The sequence below is a fragment of the Kryptolebias marmoratus genome, linkage group LG15 (genome assembly GCF_001649575.2).
Source record: "Kryptolebias marmoratus isolate JLee-2015 linkage group LG15, ASM164957v2, whole genome shotgun sequence".
Classification (NCBI taxonomy): domain Eukaryota; kingdom Metazoa; phylum Chordata; class Actinopteri; order Cyprinodontiformes; family Rivulidae; genus Kryptolebias; species Kryptolebias marmoratus.
In genome coordinates, this window is record NC_051444.1 from 28,928,429 (window position 1) to 28,953,806 (window position 25,378).

At 37.6% G+C, this 25,378-nt stretch overlaps 1 protein-coding gene across 1 annotated transcript in view; it reads left to right on the forward strand.

The window, feature by feature from the left end:
- Positions 1-3,639: 3,639 nt before the first annotated feature.
- The window catches only part of c1qtnf4 (C1q and TNF related 4), a 65,561-nt gene continuing 43,822 nt past the window's right edge, over positions 3,640-25,378 (forward strand). The window contains exon 1 of the mRNA XM_017435027.3: positions 3,640-3,730. The gene's annotated coding sequence lies outside the window, so the exon portion shown is untranslated. The remainder of the gene's footprint in view (positions 3,731-25,378) is intronic.

Here is a 25,378-nt window from a genome sequence, read left to right on the forward strand (position 1 = left end):
CCCCCACCCCCTAATGGAATGGGATTGTTGCTCTTGGTTTCAGCGATTCCTGCAATGACCAAAAGGCTTCTTACAGAAATTCAACTGATTTAGAGAGAGTGCTGCAAATGACTAAATGACTGTATCGTCTGCATATCAGTGAATGGATTTAATACTGTTCCTAATTCATTTATAAAAATGGGGACCAAGGTGGGTGCTAAAATAGATTTTAGAGAAACACCTATGATTACTGTAAGAAGGACTGATCTATAGTTTTCTATGGTGGCACTGAGTTAGACAAATCATTTCTAACCAATTTGAAACCGTTTCTCTGAATCTTGTTTTAGAAAATCTTGTTATTAAAAGTTGATAGTCTACTGCATCAAATGCTTTGAATAAATCAGAAAATACAGTTGCAGTGTTGTATACTGTTTAATGATTTAATAAGATAATTTGTAACAAGCAATGCCACTGTAATTGCACAATGGCCTTATCTAAAACCTGTCTGATTATATGAGAGAAATGTTTCAGTTAATAATTTATAAGGGATTCAAATACTTTACCCAGCACTGATGGTCTGGAGATTGGACAGTAATTATTTAAATCTGAGGGGTCTCCTCCTTTTAAAAGTGGGAGTACCAGGGCTCATTTCCAGATGAGTGGAATGGCACTGGAGGACAGACTCAAATTAAAAATTGAAACAGTGGGTTTGGCAATAAAATCAGGAGCTATTTTTAAAATGTAAGAATCTATACTTTCATGACCAGGAGACGAAGATCAGTCTAAGATCAACAGAGCTTTTGAACTTGTGAAACAGAAATAGGATAAAAAGAAAAAAAAATCTGTTAAGCAAAATGATGTAAACCTGGAGCTAAATTCTCTTCCTCTTCAACGTGAGATATGTTATTGGAATCAAAAATTGACATAGTAGAGATAAAACCATTGATAAAAATATTGGCATCATTTGTATCACTATGCTATTTGATACAATTTCAATGATTCAGAAAAACTGCCTTGTGAAATGGAGTTTGAAAAGAATTTAACTTAAATTTAGAAGGATAATTTAAGTGATCAATAATCATGGTGAGCTAGCAATCACATTTTGAAGATCCTAATAAATTTAGTGTGTTTGTCGCTTAAAGATCCATATAAAGTCCAGTCCAAAGAGTCTTTTGTTTTCTTTGTTAAAGTCCAGGAGCATTTCTTTGTTTGATAATTATAAAATAACTGTCATTGAACCAGAGATTATTTTGATCACTTATCCTAAATCTGCTCATTAAAATGTTTACAGTGTCTCTTATAAATGAAACATGATTTATACTTTGGCATCTTGAAGTTACGGATATTGAAAAATCTGAAGGGCACAGCTGGGAAGAGGAGGCCAGTACATGGAAAGATGGCTATTCTGTGAAGGAGCTGTTAGTGTGTCCTAGATCAAACTATTGCAAATTAGGATCAGCTGTAAACAACAATGCTCTTATTGTTGTTCATAACTTTCATTGACAGAATGTTTAAAAACAACTAGTGGGAAAAGGTTTTACAAAGTTGGAGGATTTGGATTTTATGCTGCTTTTTGCAGACAGTGTAGTCTTGTTTGCTTTAGCAGCCACTGAAAGTACAGGATGAAGTTCAGCACCTTCAAGTCTGAGGCTACATTCCTCTGCCAGAAAAAGAGTCCCTGGGTTGGGAATAAGTGACTGCACAAAATGTGGGAGATCAAGTATTGTGGGTTTGTGCTTATGAGTGGGGATTGAATGGAATCAGGGACTGATAGAAAGATTTAGGACATTGTATACAGAGATGCAGATGACACACTGGTCTGTTGTAGGAAATAAGTGGAGCCAAAAATTGTAGCTATCAATTTATCAGTCTGCATTCTAAGTCTTATCAAAAGTCATTAGCTGTGGGTAATGACAGCTGGTACAAACAGCTAAAATGAGCTTTCTTTGGCCTCACTTTCAGGTAGTTTAATGATCTGGTATAACTGCATTTTGGATGCTTTAAACTAGTGTTTTGCAGGGGTGCGACTATTGAAGAACGGCATTCGAGACAATGATTCCAAGATGTCTCAAAATGTCCTTGGGGGTCGATTCTTTTTGAACATGTTCAAAAGTTGTCTCTCAAACTAGTTGCAAAATTGTAGGCATTTCAAACACTTCTCGGTTTAGTTTCCATAATTTTAGAATGCTAGAGCTGGGTCACCAATATGTGACATGAGGTTGAATTGTTAAAATTAATACTGTAAGATATGAATCTATGGTCCAAGAGGAATCCAGAAAATCAACTATGGAGATAAGTCATAACTTGTCGAATTGGGATACAAAACTAACATGAAGCAAATGGTTGATACTTTATTGTTTGACTGTGTGTAATGGCGATGCCATTTCATGAAGTGAGCCATAGATGAATGAATGGATGGATGGATGGATGGATGGATGGATGGATGGATGGATCACACCTCTACAGATGAAAAAAAAATTCAAAAAGAATCAAAGGAAGTTCTTTTTCTTATGAGTCTGAAGCACAACTTAAATGAGAAACTGAGCTTTTCAAAATGATTTTTTTATACCTTTAAACCCAGCTCAACAAAGATTTGGCAAACACATACTTTTACACTGAACCTCATTCCTTTAGTTGTTTGTAATTAGTGCCATCCAAGGTTTCCAAGGTTGTTTTGTGGTTGTGTGTGAAGTCCTCCAAGAATCCTAGAAATGAGTAAACAGAACCCTCTGTCAGTGTTAGAGTCCTGAGCTTTGTTGGCTGCTCGCTTCATTACCGTCCTGGTCAGAGCTGACGCATGCTTCCCGTCTGACATTAGCTCTGTTTAGCCTCATTGCACTGCCCACTCTTTTAACTCTATATCTGCGTGTTGGCCAAAGCACAAAGAACGCGGCAGTTTGCCGAGGAGTGTCCTGTAAGCTGGGATGCAACAGAGCGCGGCAGCCTGCCAAGTGCTGGCCAAGAAAAGCAAAAAAAGCACAGGAGGGATTTAGTCAAGTGCTCATTTAAATATGAGTGAGCAACAGACTGTTGAATTTGAATGAGATTATAAAAGGAAGACTGAGTGGGATGAATTTCAGTTTCAGGGCATTACATGTTTTTGTGTCTTCACCCCTCACTTCCTTCCCCTCACTTCCCCAGCCTCCCAGAGGTGAGATAATGACTCCCAACAATGAGCAGAGGGGAGGAAGTTGGCAGCCCGTCGCCACAGTGGTTCTTATGGCACGGCTGCTCCTCCCCACCAATTTATCTGTAAACACACATGCAGACACACCAGCAAACACAGGATCTGGGTTAACAGAGCATCATATCTGAGTGGCTCTCGGCAGCAGCTTCCACTGCAGTGGTACGCATTGCACCTCTGAAACCTCTGAAATCAGATCTCAGCTTTCACGGCAAAAACATTCATCCATAAATATAAATATTGCGTGTGTGTGTGTTTTGGTAGCCTTTGGGGATGGCTTTATAAATCTTCAAAGCTAACATCAGCAGCAGGTGGAGGGAAGAAGAGGGGGGAAGGAGACAGATGGAGAAGAAACGGTGATGGGGGATAAGAAAAAAAAAAATTAAAAAAAAAACGAACTCGGAGGGTGGGAGAGCAGATTGAGAGAGGCAGAGAGGGGAGGGTGGGAAGAGAAAAGAGGTGGGATGAGAGTAAAGAAGGAGGGGAGATTCATCCAGTGAGACAGAAGTTTCAGCGCTGCGCTTCAACACACAGCCCGGACAGAGGATAACAAGCACACACGTACAGGTGAGGCATTTCCTTGCTTTTCTGTAAGGTGATTTCCTAAGCTTTCTATATGCTCAAAGCGGATGTTCAGGTGTGAGTGTGGACGTAAAGAAGTTCAGGTGCAGCTTAAGTTGAGAGTGTAAAGGCATGGTGTGTACATATCGGAGCATCAGCAGAAGGTTTATGGCTCATATTAACCATTCAAAATGGGCTTTTCCCACCTTTTTTCTTTTAAAGTGCAAGAGCAGATTTTCCAGATGAACTAAAAGCACAAAAGGTGTTAAATGTTGCTGTTAAATTCAGGAATGCTTTGAAAGTGCTGCTGGAAAAGCACTGCACTGTTTCCATGAGCATTCAGCAGTCGTGCCACGTCTGTGAGCAGCATGCATTATTTATCTGCGCTGATCTCCAGAAACAGCGATACCTCTACAGGGACGGAGAGAGAAATGTATATGGTGGAAGTGTTAAGCTCATAGGTGATTGCTGGAGTGATGTGTGATGTGGAGGGGGGGGCGCAGACGGACAACCTGCATCTTTTATCCATTCATTTGAGCCACACATGTCTTTGGAACATCTTGGCACAGTAGGTCACAGCCTGATGTTAGAAGTATGCCTGGATATCCTTTGGATTATTTATCTGTCATTACCACCGTGGAGATATCAGAGATTCCCTGGCAGGAAGAGACGGTGAATAAGGCTGAGGTGTTGAGATCTCGCTTATCTACAGATGAGAGTTCCACTCAGAGGAGCTTGACTCCTTTTGTCTGCAAAAGCAGTATCTTAATCCACATCAGTGTAACACATGGCTCCTTGCAGGCTACAGATTGATCATCTGGCTCAGTGTGTGTGCTGTATGCACATATGCTTGTGTTCTTTACAGCATCTGTAAGTGTCTGCATGCCTGCATCCAGATGCTTGTGCAGCCCGCTTCTATTGAGGGCTGATCACAGCTGCTCATGCCATAGGAGCAAACAAAGAAACTAAGATTAATGAGATATAAAAATATCACACTCGCAGCATACACCCTTTATTTTCAAGTACAGATGTACTTCACGTAAACTCAGCCTCCAGCTGGATCTGATATGTTCAGAGATTGCTTTTTTTTTTTAGACAATTGCACCTGCAGCTGACATAAATCAAGATGCACAGCATTTTCAATCTTTCGAGGGACATTTAAAAAGCACTAAGGAAAGAAATGTTTTGGAAATGTGTTGAATTTTTTTTTTTGTTTAGTTCATCATAAAGGTACCATCTCTTCTTGCACAGTCCTGGACAATATGGGGACAGATACAAAAATTAATTCACATAAAGGTTTGATTTAAAATATGTTCAAATGGTAATACAAACAGATAAAATGAAAGAATATATACACACCGAACCATCCGAATCCACCACATTTCACTACAAAATCAATTTTTCCACTTTTGCAGCTATCTGTGATGGATATAGAGGTCAAATTATAAGAACTAAACCCATTTTAAAGAGAAAGATATACAGTATATTCTTGTATAATGTCTGCCCCCTGTTACCAGTGTTTTAAATACAAACTTTGTGCAATGTGTTAGCACTCAGTGTATAAGTTGGGATGACTTTCAGCTACTTCTACATAAAATTTTAGTTCAATGTCTGAAAAACTGGCCGAGTTAAAACCATTTTATTGTTTGCTAACTTCAATTAGCTTTGTCGGCCATCTTCAATCGGGTTGACTCCAAAAGTTGCAGATGTGAACCCAGTGATTACTTTCTGAGAATTGCGAAAATCTGTTCAGTGGTTAATAAGATATCTTGTTAACAAACAGACAAACAAACAAACAAACACTTTTCATGGGGGAGAGCAACAAAAGGTTTCGAACCGCATGTGTTAAAGTATAATTTTTATCCAAAACTTATTCCTGAGCACATTTTGATTCTCCTTTTTTACATTAAACAAAAACCTGAGGGCCAACCCCCTTCTGGAAATGTCCAGTCTGCTGCGATTGGTCAGTTCCAGTGACCTGATCAGGCACTGTCGACACTTCTGCAGCTCTCTACACACTCTTCACACTTTCAGCTAGTCATAAACTAACACTCGATGAAGAGCCCTTCACACTTTGAGTCAATTTTAAATGTGAGCAGTACCTTCATGTTTAACACACAGGGAACTGTTTCACAGTGACATATTGTCAATTATCCTTTTGAGACGCATCAGCTGTGTGAATTGTACCATGACATTTTTGAAAATGCTTGGACTCATGTCATATAACTTCAAGGCTTTAAAAGTGCCAGATTTTTTTTTAAATTAAAGTGCTCAAAAGTGTTTGAAATTGTAATGAATTTGTCAGATATCACTATTCAGACCATTAACCGTATAAGATAACAGTAGACAAAGTATCCTACATTCTTCTCTTGTTCAGAAATGAAACCACAGAATCTTGTTTTACGGGTGCTGCCATGTTGAATTGGGTTGACTTCACTGACATGTATTAAGATAATAGACCAAGTGTCTTTGCTTCCCCTCGTTCTTGGGAATTGAAGCCAGCAGGACCCAGTTTATAGGAACTGCCATGTTGTATTTTTGGAAAAAGCATCTGTGCAACAGCAATGTGGGGTCAGGTGAACTTTCCTTTAAGCAAGATAAAAACTAATCACAGCCAAACGTGTTTGAAAATAAATACTTGAACGTACAGCAGTAAGGTAACATTTATGTGAGTCAACACCTGAAAAAAAATTCCTGAGCTGTATTTATTTTTATTTTACCAAACACAAACACAAAACACAAAAATGGTTTTATAATGTAAATGACTGCAGTCAAACACAGCTGTAATAAAAACAAACTGGTGAAAGCACTGCTGAGGATAGTGGGAGATGTGTTGTTCATCCACAGTCCTTTACACCACAACTATATGGGCAACAATATGTTTATTTGTATCTTTACCACAAGGTGATAGATTTTTTTTTTTGCTATTTAAATTTGACTTTGCTAAAGGTGTAAGATCCTTTTAGGCATTTTGGGAAGATTTACAAAATATTCTTATAAATTAGTAACATGGGTGGTGTAAGGAGGTTTGAGGGAATGAGAGAAATGATCACCTGACCATGGAGGTTGTGTTTTCATCCAACTTTGGGTTTACTGTTTTGCTTTTTTGTCTTTGTTCTGCTTTATTGGTGAACTGTTAAAATATCATGCATGATTATCATGCATGAATGAAAGCGCAGGATTTACTATGAAATGATTTAGAAACAAAAATGGGTTGCAGCTCAGTTTGAATTGATTGCGAAAACATTGAAGTGGATTCAAAGCAACAGCAACTCGTCAGCATTCAATAATTATTTTTCAGGATATTCCGAACACTAAATGACCCTAAAGAACACAAAACCTATTTTTGCCATTGATCACATGAGGTGTTTAGGCGCTGTGCAGAGTAAAACGAATCATAAGACATTTCTGTGGGATCAGCATTGCAGTTTGCTGTCTTTTACCAAATGACACAATTAACTCTGAAAAAGTGGAGCGAAATTTCCCAAGAATTCTTGTTTTGTTTTGCAGTCCTGTTAGACTCAGTCTCTCTCTTTGTCATTATATAGTATCTCTCATTAGTTTTCATTTGGAAAATAATGATTTGCTGTTTACTGTTCCAACTGTGACAGGTGTTATTTTCCCCAGTGGAGTTTCTCATGATTTAACTTTCTAAACTTTTTGTTTTGTGCTGTAATTAATTCTGGATCTGCTTCCGCCTGCCTCACATGTAAACAGAGGAGAAAAACAGCTCTGTTCATCCCCCAAAGCTTCAACTGTTCCTCTGACGAACCTTAAAAACACTGCTTACATTAAATCAAGTAATGACAGCGATAAATGCAAAATGATCCTGATCAAACATAGTTGCTATTGAGTGAAGATTCATAATTTCTTTTATTTTTTTTAGGAAAGACAGGTTGTTTACTAAAGATATAACTAAACTTGGCATTGCCTTAACAAATGATTTTAACTTAAACATGATTTCCAAATTTACACATTTACAACTGATATTTGATACGCTATTGGATTTTATTATGCGATCACAACATCTCCATGAGAATCTCCATATTTTATTACATGAATAAACACAGTATCTTTTATTTAGATAGAACCGATTTTTAAATAATCGGAATACTAATTTTGTTGTTTTCACTGTCAGTTAGAAATAGAGAACTGATGCTGTCTCACACAGGCAGCATCTCCTTGGAACGATTAAAAAAACACAGAAGGGAATTTTGAATATGGACAATGAAATCAGGTAAAAGGAGACAGAAAATCTATAACTGGAACTCCAGTGAAGGTGTTGTATTTGCCCAGGTGAAAGATGTTAATGGTTGGAACAATGTAACAAATCCTAACTGCTGCATTTGTACATGGAGTGAATAAAGAAGATCAAATTAATGGAAATTTTTTGTCTTAATTTTTGTGGTGATTAGTCAGCAAGAGTTTCTGCAAGTTATAGCTCAGTTTCTTCTGAAAAGAGTGCACATCTAAGGCGTTATACTGGATATGTGCAACCGGAGAATGATATTAAGATAAACGAGTGAATCTGATGAAAAGCAATACTATTTCGACAAATATATATATACTGTATATATGAGCACATTCAATTTAGGTTGGAAAATACCTCTCCTGATGTCAGGTATTACAAAGTAAATCTGCTTTGATATCAGAAAGATTGATTAAAAATGAATAACTCATGTTAGACAGTTTGCTTCAGGTAGGAGGAGAACGGCACAAACTCTGGGTTTTTATATAAAACCTGCCAGTGATCAGGTTTACTTCACAGAGTCTGTTTACTGAGGTGATAGACTCAGTTTAGTTAATCTCTCTTTTGGAACAGAAAACACAGTTTCCCTAAACTCAGGATTCACTTCCTCAGAGATTTAACATAATCTGCTTTCTTGAATACCCCTGTTTCAGGTTTTGTTACTTTGTTTTGTTTTGTCATTATTAATAATTTGTTGGCTTATACACTGTATATACATTAAAACAATTAGGGTAGGCCTACAGTACATGTAAGCACATCCATCCCAGCTACTGGCATACCAGAGTTCTGATTTACTTTTTAACCTAATTTGTTGTTTTGGTTTTTTTTATTTAGTTTTAGGTTCTTTTTTTTTTAAAAGCAGTGTTAACAGACAGCAAAGGTTCTCATGATGTGGCAGCAGTGATGTAACCCAGAGGTTTGTCTTCTGGGTGGTATTCCAGTAGAGCAGGTTCAACACACTTGGGGAAACTTTGAGTTTTTACTTTGGCTTTCACAATCAATTCAATCAACTCTGAGTATCCTAACCTCGAGTTAAGAGCGTACACAAGTGCAAATATAAAACAATAATCAATGGAGCCCCAATACTAAGGCAGTTTCTCAATACCAAGTATGGTAAATATGTACTTACCAAGTACATCTAAAAGTATTCACCTAAGAGTTTTAAAAAATGTAGATTGTTTTTGCAAAAAAAGTTGTTTGTTTTTCCTACATTTATATGAAAAGTAGATAAATAAATGGCCTATATTTCTTTAAAAGCTCATTATTTAAAATGTTGGTTTGGGAAAATTGTTTTCACTTTAGAAAAATGTGTTTATAAATAGGAACTACAATAAGCCAATTTTTTTTTTTATCATTTTGATTGCAGAAATGGCTTTAACAATACAGAACAACCAAGAAAAAGTGAATTATTGCCTGTGACTTCATGGGCTTGATCAGTCTTCTGTAATTATTGAGAAGCTACTGTTAACTGTTCATTTCTGCTTCTAAGTTATTTAAGTGAACTAAAGAATGATGTTCGGTTATGCTAACATGATTTATTCTTTAAATTGTACTTTGATTTAAGAGCTTTACTAAAAGATTAAGTTGCATATGGAGACCTTTTTGAGTGAGACAGGAGCTGTCTGGCATTTTGTTGTCCAGGAATTGCATAGGTTTGATCTTTTAAATGTGTACAAGTTGCAAAGAGAATCACAGTACAACATCCAAGAGGGCTTTTTTCAAAAAATATTTAGCCACAATGAAGTTGTCCTTCTTGACAATCCAATAATGTGAACAGCTGGTATTTTGGATGGGTTTCATCTGCACAGATGTTGGTAGAGGCGCTCAGCTCCGTTTCTGACAACATTTGATATTTAACCAGGCTGCTGCTGCTGCAACAGTAACTCTGGCAACGTGTTCCAAATAAAGCTGAATGTGGGATTTTTTTTATTTTTTTTATTTTTTACAGATACGATTCTGTTGCTACCAGGTACACCCCTGCAAGCACCAAATCACACACTCAAAGCAGGTGGAGGTCTGCTCACTTTGAGCTTGGCAAGCTTAAACACACGGCATGCTTCCCACACATGCCACAAAAGCAGAATGAAACCAATCAGGTTAAATTACTGTCCAGCTGCAGAAAAGCATGTTGTGGAGCAGAGTGAGTAGAAAGTGTGAAATGAGATGTGATGAAGAAACAGACAAGTTAGATGACTTTAGGCTTTACATGTGGAGGTTTGGATTACTGTCTGTTATAAACAAGTTGTTGGATAAGCTTTAAACAGAGAGAGATGATGGTGCTGCAGCAGAGGATGTCTCAGTGTCAACACCTGATAATCCCTCAGAGCTACACTGTTCTGACTCCTGCAATGTTCTGAAAGGAACCTGCACACAAAGTTCCTCCGTCTGCAATCCAACAAGAAAAATAATCCTGTGGATTATCTTTTGCTGCGTCATCGACTTGTGAAACAGTTGTTTAATGATTTGGACTATTTCTTCTGTTTTTCTATTGAACAATTATGCAAATAATACCAAAAATGTGTGACTTTGCTGTCTTTGCTAGAGACAGCCAGTGCTTAAATAAATCATAATGGGCTCCTAACTGAATGTAAAGTGAGTTCCTTTTAATTACAGCAGCAGGAATAATTTCTCTGTTTGAATCTGCAAAATATTTAATTTCTTTCCTTTTAGTCTGATGATTTGTTGATGTGAATATAATTATATAATTTATATTTAGATGTAAATTACACTCCTGTGTATCACATGTGCAGATAAAGTTAGAGTGGTAAGCCCCGTTTTTCATAATTACACATTTACACGTTCACAAACTGTTTTCACTCCTAACTAATCACACACCGTTGTGTAGGAGCCCACTGCATCCGTTTTACAAATACAAGATACCCTCAACATCATTTTTAGGCTTGCAGGATTTCCCAGGCTCATATATAGGATCTACAGCCACAGCTGCACATCTCTGCAGTGTGGGAAATATGGGCAACATTTTAGTTTTTTTCTTTGCAATATCTCTTTTTTGCACATTTCAACATTCTTCATTGTCACATTTTCACAAACAATAAAATCTTAAACTACATTTCAAAGTAAACAGGGAGCTAGTGCAAAGATGCCAAACTAGGTGAGATCAAAGCCAGCTCCTCCAAGTCTGAAGCCATGGGTCTCGAATGGCAAAAGGTGGAATACTCCTTCCTGTTTTGTGGTGAGTCTCTGCCTCTAAATGAGAAGATTGGATGGCGTGAGAGATAAACCCTTTAGTGGGGGCTTCATCTGCAATAATGCAGTCTTTCTATTAGCTTTTTCAGTAAAGGACGTGAGCCAAAAGGCAAAGTTCTGAATTTATGTATGTATGCTTGTATGTATGTATATATGTATGACAAGGCTCGGTGTGTTTAGATTCAGAGCAGACAGACACCAACAAAGTTTTAAGGATTTTATTGTCACTGTTTGGCTAAGAGAGATGCTAGCTCTAGGAACAGCAGATAAGACCACCGGGGACTGTGGGCAGATAAAGGGTGGGGGTCTTTCGGTGCAGGGAGCGGGCTAACGGGAGAGTCCATAAAAAGCCAGGAGATCAGAGAGCAGAAGCCAAATCCAAATCGATACGAACCAGTAAGCAAAGTCCAGTGAACAGACATGAGGCCGAGAGCCAGAGATCAGAGTCAGTAGCGGTATCAGGCAAGGAGCAGGCAAGGGTCGTGATTTGTAGGTCAGGCAAGAGGTCAGGATCGAGGAATCAGGCATGGGCTGTGGTATAACGCTAGACATCTACTTGGCAAACCGTTCAATAATCTGGCACTGAGTGAAGTGAAGCGTGAGCTTAAGAGAGACCAGGAACAGGTGAGCATGATCAGGTTGATTGCTGGGGAATGAGATCAGGTGGCGAGGCAGGAACAGAGAGGCTGTGACCGGAGGCGTGGCAGGAACAGGGAAACTGTGACAATGTACTGTATGTATATATGTTTGTATGTATTGACGGATGTTTGGATGGCTGGCTGGATGGATGGAGGGATCAGTGGCATTTAATTTAACAACTTTTACAAATTTGTACCAAGAACTATAATTGCCTATACTTCACCAAATACTTCAAAGTGTAATAGAGTAATTGAATAAAGAAACCTTTTCAAAAGGAGTTGAGAAATAGATTCAAGTTTGGAAGTGCTGTCAGTTTTACAAATATTGAGCTAAAATCTTTTCGGAGTTTCGGAGAGTCATTTCCAACACATACTTAAGGCTCGTATATTGCAAAAGGTCTTTTTTTTTTATTTGGCAGGCAAGGCAACAAAGGATACACATTCTTTCAAGGGATGCTACTTTAATTTAAAAAGGGGTAAATCCCATCCAAATGATTGGCTGACAAAAAAAAATAAAATACAAAAATTTTTTAATGCCAATGACAAGTCTTCTGAAACAGAGATATCCATAAAACAAAACAACATAACCCAAAAGTAGATTGTGCATCTATCAAAAAATATTGTTTTTGTATAGGCAAAAAATATATACAGTGATTGTACTGCATGTTCCTGAACAAGAAGCATGTTTTGACATTCTCTTTATGACTGATTGCTATTTAACATAAAAAAACAAAAGTTCAACATAAAAATATTAAAGTACTAGTATTTACCAGCAATTTGCAAGGAAGTTTCGATGGTTTTATTTTTTTGCTTTTTGTTTTTTTATTTTTTTTTTATCAGAGTGGCATTTCAACTCAGCATGAGGTCGTCATTAAATTTTGTTCAGAAATGTGTTATTTACTATCATGGCTCAGAAAGAACTCATGCACACAAGTCCAGTTGACTTTCAGTGATATTTTCACAAATTAAATAATGCAGAGACAAGGATAGCAGAGAGCAGTCTGTGGACAGGTTGGTTAAAAGGCAAACAAGTGTTGGGATGATGACAAAAGCTAACTGTGGTCAGGAACAAACAATAAAACAGACTGATCAGAGAATCGAAGCATATACTGCTTAAGAAAACAGCAATGTTTTATTTTTGTGGGAATGGAAATGTTGAAAACCTCAGTTATGAACAAAGCTTTTTTATTACAGATGGGTTTCTATAGAGCCAATTATAACTAAAAACTCAACCCTGAAACCGAAAAAAAGCTCACACTGGTTTGAGATGCTACATGTTACTGCAAAATAAAAAGTAAAAGCAGGACAACCTGTAAAGACAATAGAGTTAAGTTTTACTGTCATCTGCCTAATACTTTAAAAACACATGTTTATTTGTAATGGCACAGCAGCAAAGGTTAGAGCTGTTACCTCACAGCAAGAAGATCGCAGGTCCGTCTCATGGCCTTTCTGTGTGGAGTTTACATGTTCTCCTGCACATGCTGGGTTTTGTCATGATACTCCAGTTTCCAGAAACACGCATGTTAGGTTAATTAGTAATTCTAAATTTTCTTGTTCTTTTGGACTTGATCCATACCTCATAACCATAGGTGAGAGTTAGAACATAAACATCCATCCATCTATCCGTTTTCTTCCGCTTATCCGGGGTCAGGTCGCGGGGGCAGCAGCCTAAGCAGAGAAGCCCAGACTTCCCTCTCCCCAACCACTTGGGCCAGCTCCTCCGGGGGAATCCCAAGGCATTCCCAGGCAAGCTGAGAAACATAGTTTCTCCATCGTGTCCTGGGTCTTCCCCTGGGCCTCCTCCCAGTGGGACATGATCGGAACAAATAACCAGGTAGGTGTCCAGGAGGCATCCTAATCAGATGCCCAAGCCACCTCAACTGGCTCCTCTCGATGTGAAGGAGCAGCGGCTCTACTCTGAGCCTCTCCCGGATGATCGAGCTTCTCAACCTATAGAACATAAACAGACCAGTAAATTGAGAGCTTCTGAATCAACACTTTCTTCACCTCAATGCAGACCAAAGCAATTCTCAATTCTTTGATCCAGCTCCCACTTCCTCCTACCATCACTTCAAGACTCCCAGATACATGAACTCCTCCACTTGTGGTAGAGACTCACCCTCGACACCACAAACAGGATTGAAGACAAGGGATAGCTCTGGTGGAGTCCAACCAGCACCAGTAACAAGCTTGACTTTGTGCTAAAGATGCAGACACAGTTCTTGCCGTGGTTATATGGGGATCAGGTATCTCTTAACACTCCTGAAACCCTCGTAACTGAAGAGAGGAAGAAAAGCCCTTGTACCTTTGGGTCAATTTGACCCGAAGGCTACAGGAGGGTTAAAAGTGATTGGAGCACTCCATTCTCTAACAGCACACCCCCACATAATGCCTCCCCAGGGAACACAGTCATAAGCTTCTCCAGATCAACAAAACACATGTAGACAAGAAAGTCAAAGGCTGAGAAGTGTGATCCCTCAACAGTTGGTTCACATTCGACCCCCAATTTTAAAAATTGGAACCACCATTCCAGACTGCTACTCCACAGGCATTGTCCCAGCCCTCTATATGATATATGTATAGGAGACGTGTCAATCATGACAGCTTCACAATGTCCAGAGCCTTCAGCATCTCAGGGAGAATCGCATAAACCCCTGGCACTCCTTAAAGGTGGACATGGTGACTGGATTAAGGAGATCCTCAAAGTGCTTCTTCCACAGTCTGACAATATTCCCAGTCCAGGTCAGCAGTTCCCCAACTAAACTAACCAAACTCTTTGAAGCCAACCAAAAGTCCTTATCCATGGTCTCCCCAAATTCCGCCAACACTTTCTCTAAAATAGCATTCACACAAACCTCATTAAAATGTTTAAGGTCAGTGCTGTTTTTAGACCACAACTCTATACTTTGGTTTTGGACCCACTATGATTAGCTGTTACCTTGGCAGTCCGGTCAAACTTAAACTGTTTCAAAACTGGGGTGGTTCAAAGACCTATGTACAAAAGATAAGGTATTAATTCTTCATAACTTTTCAACAGAACCCCAAGTCAAAAATCTGAATAAGTTGCTTAAAGTATACTGTGTACAAAAATACACTAGTAATTCTGGTTCCTTCCAGTTTTCTAGCTGGTGTCCTATCTCTAAGATGGAAAAAAAAATCTAGTGGAAGATGAAAAACAGACATCCAGACTGTATCTTTCTGTAACTCAAAGTGAAAATAAATAACCAGCTCATCCTGCAATCTAAAAAAATATAAGCCAGACTGGTTTTACTCAGCATGTTTCAGTGAAAAGCTGTCTGCAGTTCTGTATGTACGACATGTTGCTGGATTTGTTGGTAATGTGTTTAAGGACAGCATGAGTAAAGAGTAAGCTAGAATGAATTAATTAAATAATAGATTGGCAAAGATTCCTGCTTTTATTTAGATTTGTTTTAAGTTTTACCCTTGAGTGTTTATTGCTAGTATTAAGTGAAATGTAAAAAAAACCCTCAAATATTCAGAAACTTTAGCTTTCACATTCAGTTTCTCCCTCAGGAGGAATTTCTCTGAAACCAACTCATTTATAAATAACCAGACTACCTCCTCTGATATAAACAATAAAAATGCCAAACTTTATGAATCTGTTGAATACTGTGACAGTTTATCCTCAGCATGTGAGCTTTGTCATTGTGAGCTTGTTAGTATTTTTACAGCAAGCATATAAATCAAAGCCTTGTTTCATGAAGCCTTTACAGAGCTGTATCTCTCTGAGGCTTCCAGTCCTTTTTGACTTTCAAGGTCTTTTCGTTTACTTTCAGCCTCCAGAGGAAAGCTGCCTCAATGCACTCTCCTACTCTTCACCATTCAAGTTGTCTCTTGTATGAAATTTAAAAAACCAAATCAGATTTTAGTGAACATTGATTTAAAAATCCTGCCCTTTTGAAACATTAAGGAGATTAATTTTAGCATTTCATTAATGTTTTACAGAATTGAATATGTCTTATTGTTTTGTTGTTTACCTTTTTTTATTTTGAGGTGAATGGTCCAATTTTCTGCTACTATAACCCAAAATCAAAACTAAAACAAAGCAAAAAATTCAAAACTACATCTTTGCTTGTTTTATTTTTTTTCTTCAACCCATTCATTTACATTGTAATCTCATACTGCTTCTTACATGACTGACATGTATTTGCTCCTTGTGATCACACTCCTAATGAGCGAAGGCAGCAGTCAGCGGGTCCAGTCTGCTGCCTTACTCGTGTCCCGTCTGTCATGGATTGATCAAACCCTGCTGTGTCTCCTGGCAGGACACCAGGTTGCTACTTGCTCCTCCTTTTCCCTTTTCTCTTTCTGGCTCTGCAGTAAAAAAAGACAGCTTTTACCGAGCACCATTTTCTGCTCCAGGTTCACTTTGTACTCTCAACTGTGCCAAGAGAACAACAGAGTTTACAAAGCGGATTTCAGTTCATAGAAGTAGATCTCTGTTGCGTGCTACAACTGCAAATCCTGGCTTACACCTCAAAGTCTTGTTTCCTTTGTGTTTCGTCTTTCTTTCTGTTTGCATTTCTGTCTTCCATCCCTGCCATGCATCCGGTCCCCAGGCAGGTCCTGGTGTCTACAGCTGAGCAGGCAGCTGACAGCATAGTGACAAGTGCTGAGGATGAGAAGCGATGGAGGGAGGGCGGAGGAGGGGATTAATGAGCGGGACAGCAGCAGCAGGGGTCTGTCAATGCACCTCCAGATAACAGCTCCCCCAACCCCCTTTGATATGTGTCCCAAGTGAGCAGGTTGCTACACAAGCTTGTGGCTGTGAGGTTGGGCTAGAGGTGCTCATTAGTCTCTCCAGCCTTTCCCTTTTTGTTTCCACTTTGTGTGTTTGGACAGGAAGGACGGTGATGTCAGACCTTGAACAAATAAATGAGCAGAATATAAAAAACAGCTCTTCGAAACAAATGGTTTAATTCAAGATTATTCAGACACTCAGTTTTGCAGCCAACTCGTTCTCCTCTCACTGTTTGCACAAAACGCTGCACGGAGGGGTGCGGTAGGCGGGGGGAGGGCTTTTATATTGAAAAACAACAAATCTACGAGTCTACAGACCAGAGTTACAAAACAATGGACCATTAATGTTCAAGTACAACATTAAAACTACTGAAGAGTGGAAAAAATAATATAATGTCACACACTTGACTGCTCATAAGGAACCAAACAAAAAGCTGAAATTAGTAGACAAAATATACAAAATATGCAACAAAATTAAAATAAGAATTATTGAAGATAACTCCTAAAAGAATGATCAGATCAAATTAGAACAAACTGTTGTTAAAATAAATAAATAAATAAATAAAAGAACAAACTGTTTAAGAAATCACTTAAGATGAATCAACAACGTACAATAAACGTGCATTTATCAAAGCAACAAATGTGAAAATCTGCAAATCTGACTGGAGAATAGGTGAGAAATTTTCATGGAGGAGTCAAGTTAAGAGCCACAGCCACTTATCTCAACCTTATCTCTCAGTTACATACAGGGCATGCAGTTGAACAAAATGTCATTTTGATGCATATGCACACAACAATTAACAGAAACAACAGCAACAGCAAAATAGGCAGCTTGAAAATGACTCGAGCAGCAAGGCAGAGATTAAAGATCAGAAGCACACTGTTGCACAAAAGAGATAGTGACGAATGAAAGGCAATTACATTATCTAATAAGGTGCAATTACAATTTTTGTCTGATGTTTGATTTAAAAAGTGAGTTCTTAGACAGAAGTTCAGAGGACAGGGGAAGCATGTTATGGGTGAGTGTGCATGTCCACGGCTCTGACAGCTTGACAGAAGATACTGGTACAAAGCTTCTGCAGCGGTAAGTTTCTAAGGCACTATACAGTGCATTGGTGAACATTTCAAACAGCACTGGAATCAACCTGATTCAAAATGGCCACTACAGCTAATCAACCTTAGCCAACACAAACTCGGTCAGTTTTACTGATATTGAGCTAAAGTTTGGTGTGGTAGTAGCACAAAATTTTGCAATATTGTGTGAAATTGCACAAGGTTTCAAGGTTTTACCAAAACTCCATCTCTTTTTATTATAAGATTATCTTAGTTTAAAACTGTTATGATAGGTGTACGGTGATATGCATTTGATCCAGAATTGCTAGGCTTTTGTTTGTTTTCACTTTTTTCCCATCTAGACATTGCTGGTGTTGCTGTGTAAAGTACAGGTAGTGAAGCTGCTAACACCCAACCCCTGGTGGATCAGGTGAGTCCACCAGGGGTTGTTCCAGTTCTTGACTAGTCAGAATCACAAAGATAGTCTTTTTTTTTTTAGTTTAGTTTAGTTTAGTTTATTTATGCACAAATAAAACTACAGATAAAAATACAAAAGAACAATAATTATAGCAGTGCAGGAATAGGCAAAAGCCCAAAGGGCTTATATAAAGCCACTCAAAAGCATATAATAAAAAATAACACAAATCCAAGAAAACAAAAAATCATAACATTGAAAACATAATCATATAAAAATAATAATTATAAAAAAACACTTAAACAAAATTATAAAATAGAAATAATGTGACAATAAAAAGTGGCAATTATAGTTCATTAATTAAACATTTTTCAAAATAAGACATTTTACCACTAAATATCATAAAGTTAAAAGCTTTAAGCTTGATGTCAGCATAAAAGGATTAAAATTCATCTCCATTTTTAAAAAATAATTTATGTTGAAATTACTTTGTTTATATATTTGTGATCACTAGTAACGGCAAATCACTCATTAGTTTTGTGTGTTTATTTTTTTAGGTGGTGGTACGTTGTTTATATAATGCTAAAATTTAAATGTTTTAAAATTGTATGAAATTTTTTTGTGACCAGGCTCCTTCTAAAAGAATTAATTAGCTGTATAATGCATCATGATTTTTATGTGTCTGTGTGTGTGTGTGTGTGTGTGTGTGTGAAAAAACTGAATAAAATATGAACATGAAGTTGGAGTTTTTTTAAATTTTAAGATAATTTATTTAATCTAAACCATGAAGCATAGACAGTCAGACCAAGATTAGCATTTTTCAAAAATGAATCAAAATTTGGATGAGAAAGAAACAACGTAGTATCATCAGCAAACATAATTGGTGAAAGAACATTAGAAGTATTAGCTAAATCATTTATATAAATCAAAAATAATAATGGCCCAAGGACGGAGCCTTAAGGAACTCCACAAAGTATCTTAGCTCTGTTTGAATTGCAACCTGAAATGTAACTATTTAACCATTTATAAACAATACCATGAAATCCATACTCAAAGTTTTCGTATCAGAATGTGAGGATTTACAGTGTCAAATGCTTTTGATAAATCAATAAAAAATACTACAAGAAAATTCACTGTTTTCAATTGCAAAAGTAACATTGCCAACCAGATAAAGCAAGGCCTTTTCTGTCTTTGTAATGGAGAAAATTTTTATTGTCAGTTGTTTGGGCATTAACTTTGACTTACCAAGTAGCAACTGATCAGCAGACTCAAAGCACAAAGTTACTTGATAACACAAATGTTTGATTGAAACAAGTTGTCTCACTCACACCTAGGGACAATTTAGATTTACCAAAACAAATAACAGCAAACTGAAAATCATTACTGTTCATATTGATGGAGGGACATTGATGATATATGATGATATCTCTGCACTGTGAAAAAGATTAGTGTGTCGGTAAAAAACTAGAAACTCTAATGATCTCATGGAACACAAGCACCTGATTGAGACATCCTCTTTAATTCTATAACATGGATGACTCATAGTTGGCATTGGATACTAATTTTATTATTTCTGAAAACAAGCTTGTGGACACAGAACATATTTTAGAACAAACTAAATTATTTTTGTGGGGGCAGAAAATTCAGACTCCACTGCATTTGGTCTTAAACCATCTGATAATATAGACCAAAACATCACAGGGTCATTTTTTTGTATAAGAAATCTTTCTTTCATTGTAGAAAAAAGCTAAATTATTCATTGCTAGGTATTCATGTCGTGTCACACTTTGATGTCTATCCAGAGTCCAAGTGCACATTTTATTACTGAGTTCTGGTAATAGGTGTGGACTTTTATATGCAGCCTCGCTCAGATTGTTGCTCCTTAAATTCTGTCTCCCAGCAGGTAGGCGTCCAACTGAGGCGGCTTCAGAACATCAGTCACACACACTGCACCGGTTAAACACAACAGGCAGCCTGGGTTTTTATGGAAACAATAAAATGCTGAGATTTTCTGTAAATGTGAGCCCAAGCATGTGCTAGCAATAAAACTGACTAATTGAAGTGACTGATGAAAAAAAATGTTTTTTTTTTCCTTTACTCTTTCGAGTTAGCCTGGGGAGGTTTTTTATTCGGAATCAGTCGTTCAGCATCACTGAATGAATCAAGCAAAACACATATTGATTTTTTTTTCTCTTTCAAAGAGGCTACACTCGATTGATCTGAAAGGTCACTGAAGTCCATTGGGAGGTTGTGCACTTAATATGTGTGTCCCACAGTGAACTGAACTCGATTGACTTCAATTTCCAGGCTGTGGTGGATAAGGATGGTTTTAGTCCACAACTCTTTAAACATACTTCACAACTTTTAATCAAGTTTGAGCAATCAAGACAATAAGATTTCAAAGAGCATCCTAAAAGTTGGTCATCTTCTTGTTCTTAAACTTCTACATCCTTTGGAAACCCTTGAATCAGGGATATAAATATGTCAGTTTATGTTGTAAAAATTGAATACATTTTAAAAACACGTAAAAACTCTCACCCTCTACTTAGACTTGGTAAGCTTAGCAACTCATTTAGAGTTATTTTATCATATTTATTCAGTAATTTACTTAAAAAATACATATCAATAAAAGTCCTTGCCTTTCTTTAGGTAATGGATGTCGCCCAGTGCCTTTCATGCTGGAGATTTAAGCTATGATCATCTTATGTTGAGAAGTTATAGCTATTTTGATCCAACCTTAAACATACTGTTGAAGTGTGATCTCATGAATATTGCAAGTAGTGCAAATATTGCACAATGCTCTATGTGTTGGGTATGATGCTCAGTAACTACCACACCAAATTTAAGGTAAATATGTGTCACATTTACTGAATTTTAGCATTGTTTGTGTTTGCTAAAGTCAACTGGCTATGGCAGCATTCATAAATTGGGTTGACATCCAAAGATAATCAGTTGTAGATGTACATCTAATGATAAATATCTGAGAGTTTCATTAAAATCTGTCCAGTGGTTCAGGAGATATTTGGCTAATAGTCAGACAGTCAGACAGGGTTGACATCAATAGTTAATGACAAAGTTTTAGACACAAATCTTGTGTGATCAGTTGGCCTTTAAAGTGTAAGTTGAGGATGAGTATCAGCTACAACCACACCAAATTTTTGCTCAATATATATGTAAAACTGACTGAGTTGTTACCAGTTTTGTTTTTGCTAAGTTCAATTAACTCTGCTGGCTTTTTTGAATTGGGCAGAAAACATTCAGTTGATGTTCATCTTATGAATACTTTCTGAGAGTTTCATTAAATATCTACACGTTTCCAACACTACAAACAAATTAACACACCCACAGGTAAAAACATTGTCGTCCACCTTTCAGCAGCTGGTGACAATAAAACGCCAAGGGGGAAAGTTTGTGATCAAGGCAAGATGTGAAGCCGCACTTTTTGACGAGCAACAGAAATTTCTTCAACAGCGGTTGAAAGATTTCAATCTGGACAAAAGTGATTGTTTTGGCCCAACCAGTTATATTTCCTCCAAAAAACCTGCAAAGATTAAACCCCCTATGTGCCCATATTTCTCCGGTTCAGAGTCTAAAACATCAGCAGCAACGTTTGGCATCAGTGTTTGATTATCATAACAAGATAAATTCTCTGTATTTTCTGTTTTCACCCACAGTAATGTGAACTGTTTTCTCTTCTTACTGTTGCTATCACAACAGGTTCAGTTTAACTACATAACACGAATCAAGGTCAGATGAGAAATCACTGAAATACAGTCTGAGAAAAAGACATAATGACAAACACGTGTAGAGTTAGATGGTGCAGGGCACGGGGAAGAACAAGACTGCAGGAACGCTACATGTTCAGTCTCTTTTGATCTGTTCAGTATTCTGAAAACAGAATATAAAGTGCATACTTGAGCTGATTTTTCAGATTTCAGTCCAAATTTAATAAACCATTTGGAAACAAACATAAAGCATAAAAGCTGTTGAGCCAAACAAAAACACGACAAATACAGTTCATTAGCAAATATATTTTCTTGTGTTTTTGAGTTTAGCATTTCTAAAAAAAAAGAAAAAGAAAAACAGTCAAAGGTTTTGAGTGGAACCTAAAGAAAAGTTTAGGGTTCAATGACTTCTAGTGATGATGTTGTAGATTGCAACTAAGTGAACGCCACGGCCTGTCCATTTCTTATTGAGGTGGTTTTCAAAGGGTACCATGGCTGCTAAAGAGCCCTGTTTCCGATCAGAGTTTGGTTTATCTGTTCAGGTTTAGTAGTGCTGCAGTTTGTGTGTAAACTGATAAAAACTCTAAATGGGTGAACAAAAAGGAACCAGGCTTTTTCTTTTGTGTCTTGAAGATGTTTCACCTCTCATCCAAAAGGCTTTTTTAGTTCTTCAGTTTAAAAAAAACATTTAAAAGAGGAGAGAAAAAAGCCATCTACGGTAACCATAAAAAGCAACAACACCAGTCCTGTTACACACATGCCCTGTTGGAGTGTCAGGCAGGTTTGCTGTAGCTTTTTCCTGACACTAACAGTTTCCTGCAGCTGAAAACAAGTGAGTGAGACTGAAACAGTAAGAATTGGACAATGGACTACGAGCTATAAATAATGTAATGGCACTCTGTAAAACAGACCAAAGACGTCAACTATTTTGCACTAAAAGTTGTTTTTTTCCTCCATTATTCTTGAAATAAAAGCCTAAATTTCACCCATTATTTTATATTTGAAAAGAATTCTGTCAAATATTGTCACTTCCTAACAGTAATACCAAAAAAACCCTTAACTAAACACCACCAGAAATAAGTAAAATGCCAGTTTTTATGTCCTCCAGGATTTTCTATAACTTTGTTGAAATAGTTCAAAAATCATCAGCATCACTTCAAAAAAAAATTAAAGCCTGTGGTTATTTTCCATCAGTATCAAGCCTCTCCCCTCTCACCAACCAAGAACAAAAACCCACACTGGTTGCCTTTGTGCCAGTGTGACTTTCAAGGCTGCGTGCTGCAGTTCCAGCGAAAGTCATTTTCAAAGACGCTCTTTACTCAGATGGCAGTGGGAGAGGAGGAATTAGCAGACTGACTCCCCTTTTTGTTATAAAAATGGGAGAAACAGAGGGGAGGGTGGCCTTGAGCTGGAGCTTCACAATAGATGATTGTCTGAACCCAGAAAGCAGAGGATGTTTTATCCTTTGTCTTTGTTTGTGGGTAAACATGAACATAGAGTTTTATGCTTTAAGCGAGCCTGGAAAGAAAATCCATTTAATTGTATTTAGACTTGGACGTTCACTTTTTAAATTTTTTTTTTATCAAAATAAACAATGGTTCACATATTTTTAAATTTTATCACGAGTATGTGCATGTAAGTGTGAAACAGACAGCTAATTTATTTAGTCTTCCTTGGTGGCTCAACATGTGCAGATCTGCAAAAGCAGCAAATGTGGAGCTGAAAAGGTGGTCTCCTTTAATTATTGCCTGCCACTGAAAAATAAGAGACAGGCAATAATGTTTAGCCTGTGTGTTTGTGTGTGTGTGTGTGTGTCTGTTTGTCTGTCTTTTAGCAAATTTAGCAAATCTCATGAACCATTGGATGAATTTTAATAACTTGCAGAAAGCATTCGTGGGCTGTGCATCTACAACAGATTACGGTACTTTTTGGAGTCAAACCAAACTACCAAAACAGCTATATCATCATCATTTTTTAACATAAGATGGTGTCAGGCAAAATCTTTGGCAAGAAAGGCAGTGGGTAATATGCATTCCTTCAAGGAATGTTAAGCCTTTAATATAAAGTGTTATAATCTTGATTTGCTGTCAGCAGCAGAGTAAAACCCCAGATTGCCTGTTACGTAAGAAGACGTTGAAACGATAGTGAGATTTTGGACAGAGTTGTAATCTCCATGACATGTAAGGTACCATCTGCTAATGATTGCATATTAGATGTAAATGAAGGCGCCCAGAACACAATCACTAGTGTATGTGTGTGCACCCATGCATGCTGTGTGCGTGTGTGTGAGATGAGTGTTTCTTTGTTATTCTGTGCAGGCAGTCCTGCTCAACTACACAATGCAACAATAGATCTGGGTAGAGCTTTGATCTAATGAGAGAGAAAGGGGCGACAGAGCGAGGTGGCAGATTGTTCTGAGACGAGAAGAGATGGAATTACAAAAACAAAAAAGAAAAGGAAAAAAGATTGAAACTACTCCTCCAAGTACAGATTTGATTTTTGCTTGCCACAGAAATGCAATGTTTGACAGGGACTGTGAGGTTTTTCTTCGTGGAGTGTTAGGCTGATAGAAACAGCTACAAAAGTTCGTTTAGGATTTCTGTTCCTCTAAATACGCATGTAAGCTGATTTCTGAAAGGTTTAAAGTTAAATATAGAAATATAATGTCATTGATTAAGGTTAGAACACAGCATTATTTTATTTTGGTCAGTTTTAATATAGAAATGGGGTCATGATGGATGGAGAAGGAAGATGAACCCAGTGTGCAGACTAATTTTCAAAAAGGAAAAGAAAGTAATTCATTTACAATAAACACAAAACAAAGGCTAACATGGCAGCAAAACTAAACATAACAGAATCCAGGAACGAGAGACAAGCAACCCTGAGACACAAGACGAGAGGGCCAACTAGACAGCGCATGAAGCGACAACGGACCAGTGAGTAAGTGGAGGAGATGACCGGGTTTTAAAGACAGGAGGTAATTAGGGGAAGTGGGCACAGGTGAGAATGATTGCAAACCTTGGGGCAGGTGTAGATGGGTATGGCAGGCAGACAAGAGATAGACTGAGGAGAAGTGAATGATGACAGAGGCACAGAGAACAGGACAATACGTGAAAACAATAAACTTAAACCAAAAGAAACCAGAAACACTAAATACAAAAAGAAACACAGTAAAACTGAATCCTGACAAATGGAACCAAGTGAAACGTAAATGTTTGCAAAGCTTGGGAAATTTGAGCTCAGAGTTTGTTATATTTTTGTAGGGCAAAAATATGTATATTTTTAAGAACAGCTAGATAAATCAAAAATCAAATTTTAAAGACTAAATTTTAAATTTTGTTTAAATCTAACATAGATGAGTTTTAAAGTGATTTCAACCTGGAGAGACTCACGACAAAGAGAAGCTGCAGTTAAATGGTTTTATTTGACATGAATGGCATAAGATATTTGGCGCTCGGACCTCGGCGGAAGACACGAGTGTCGACAATAGCAATGCACTTCGAGGAGAAGCTCAGGTTGAGCATTAGAGGTGTCTTTCCCGGGCCGGACACTGGTAGTGGAGGTCGAAGAGGGGAAGGAAGCTTGAGGGAGCTGGGAAAGTGGGGG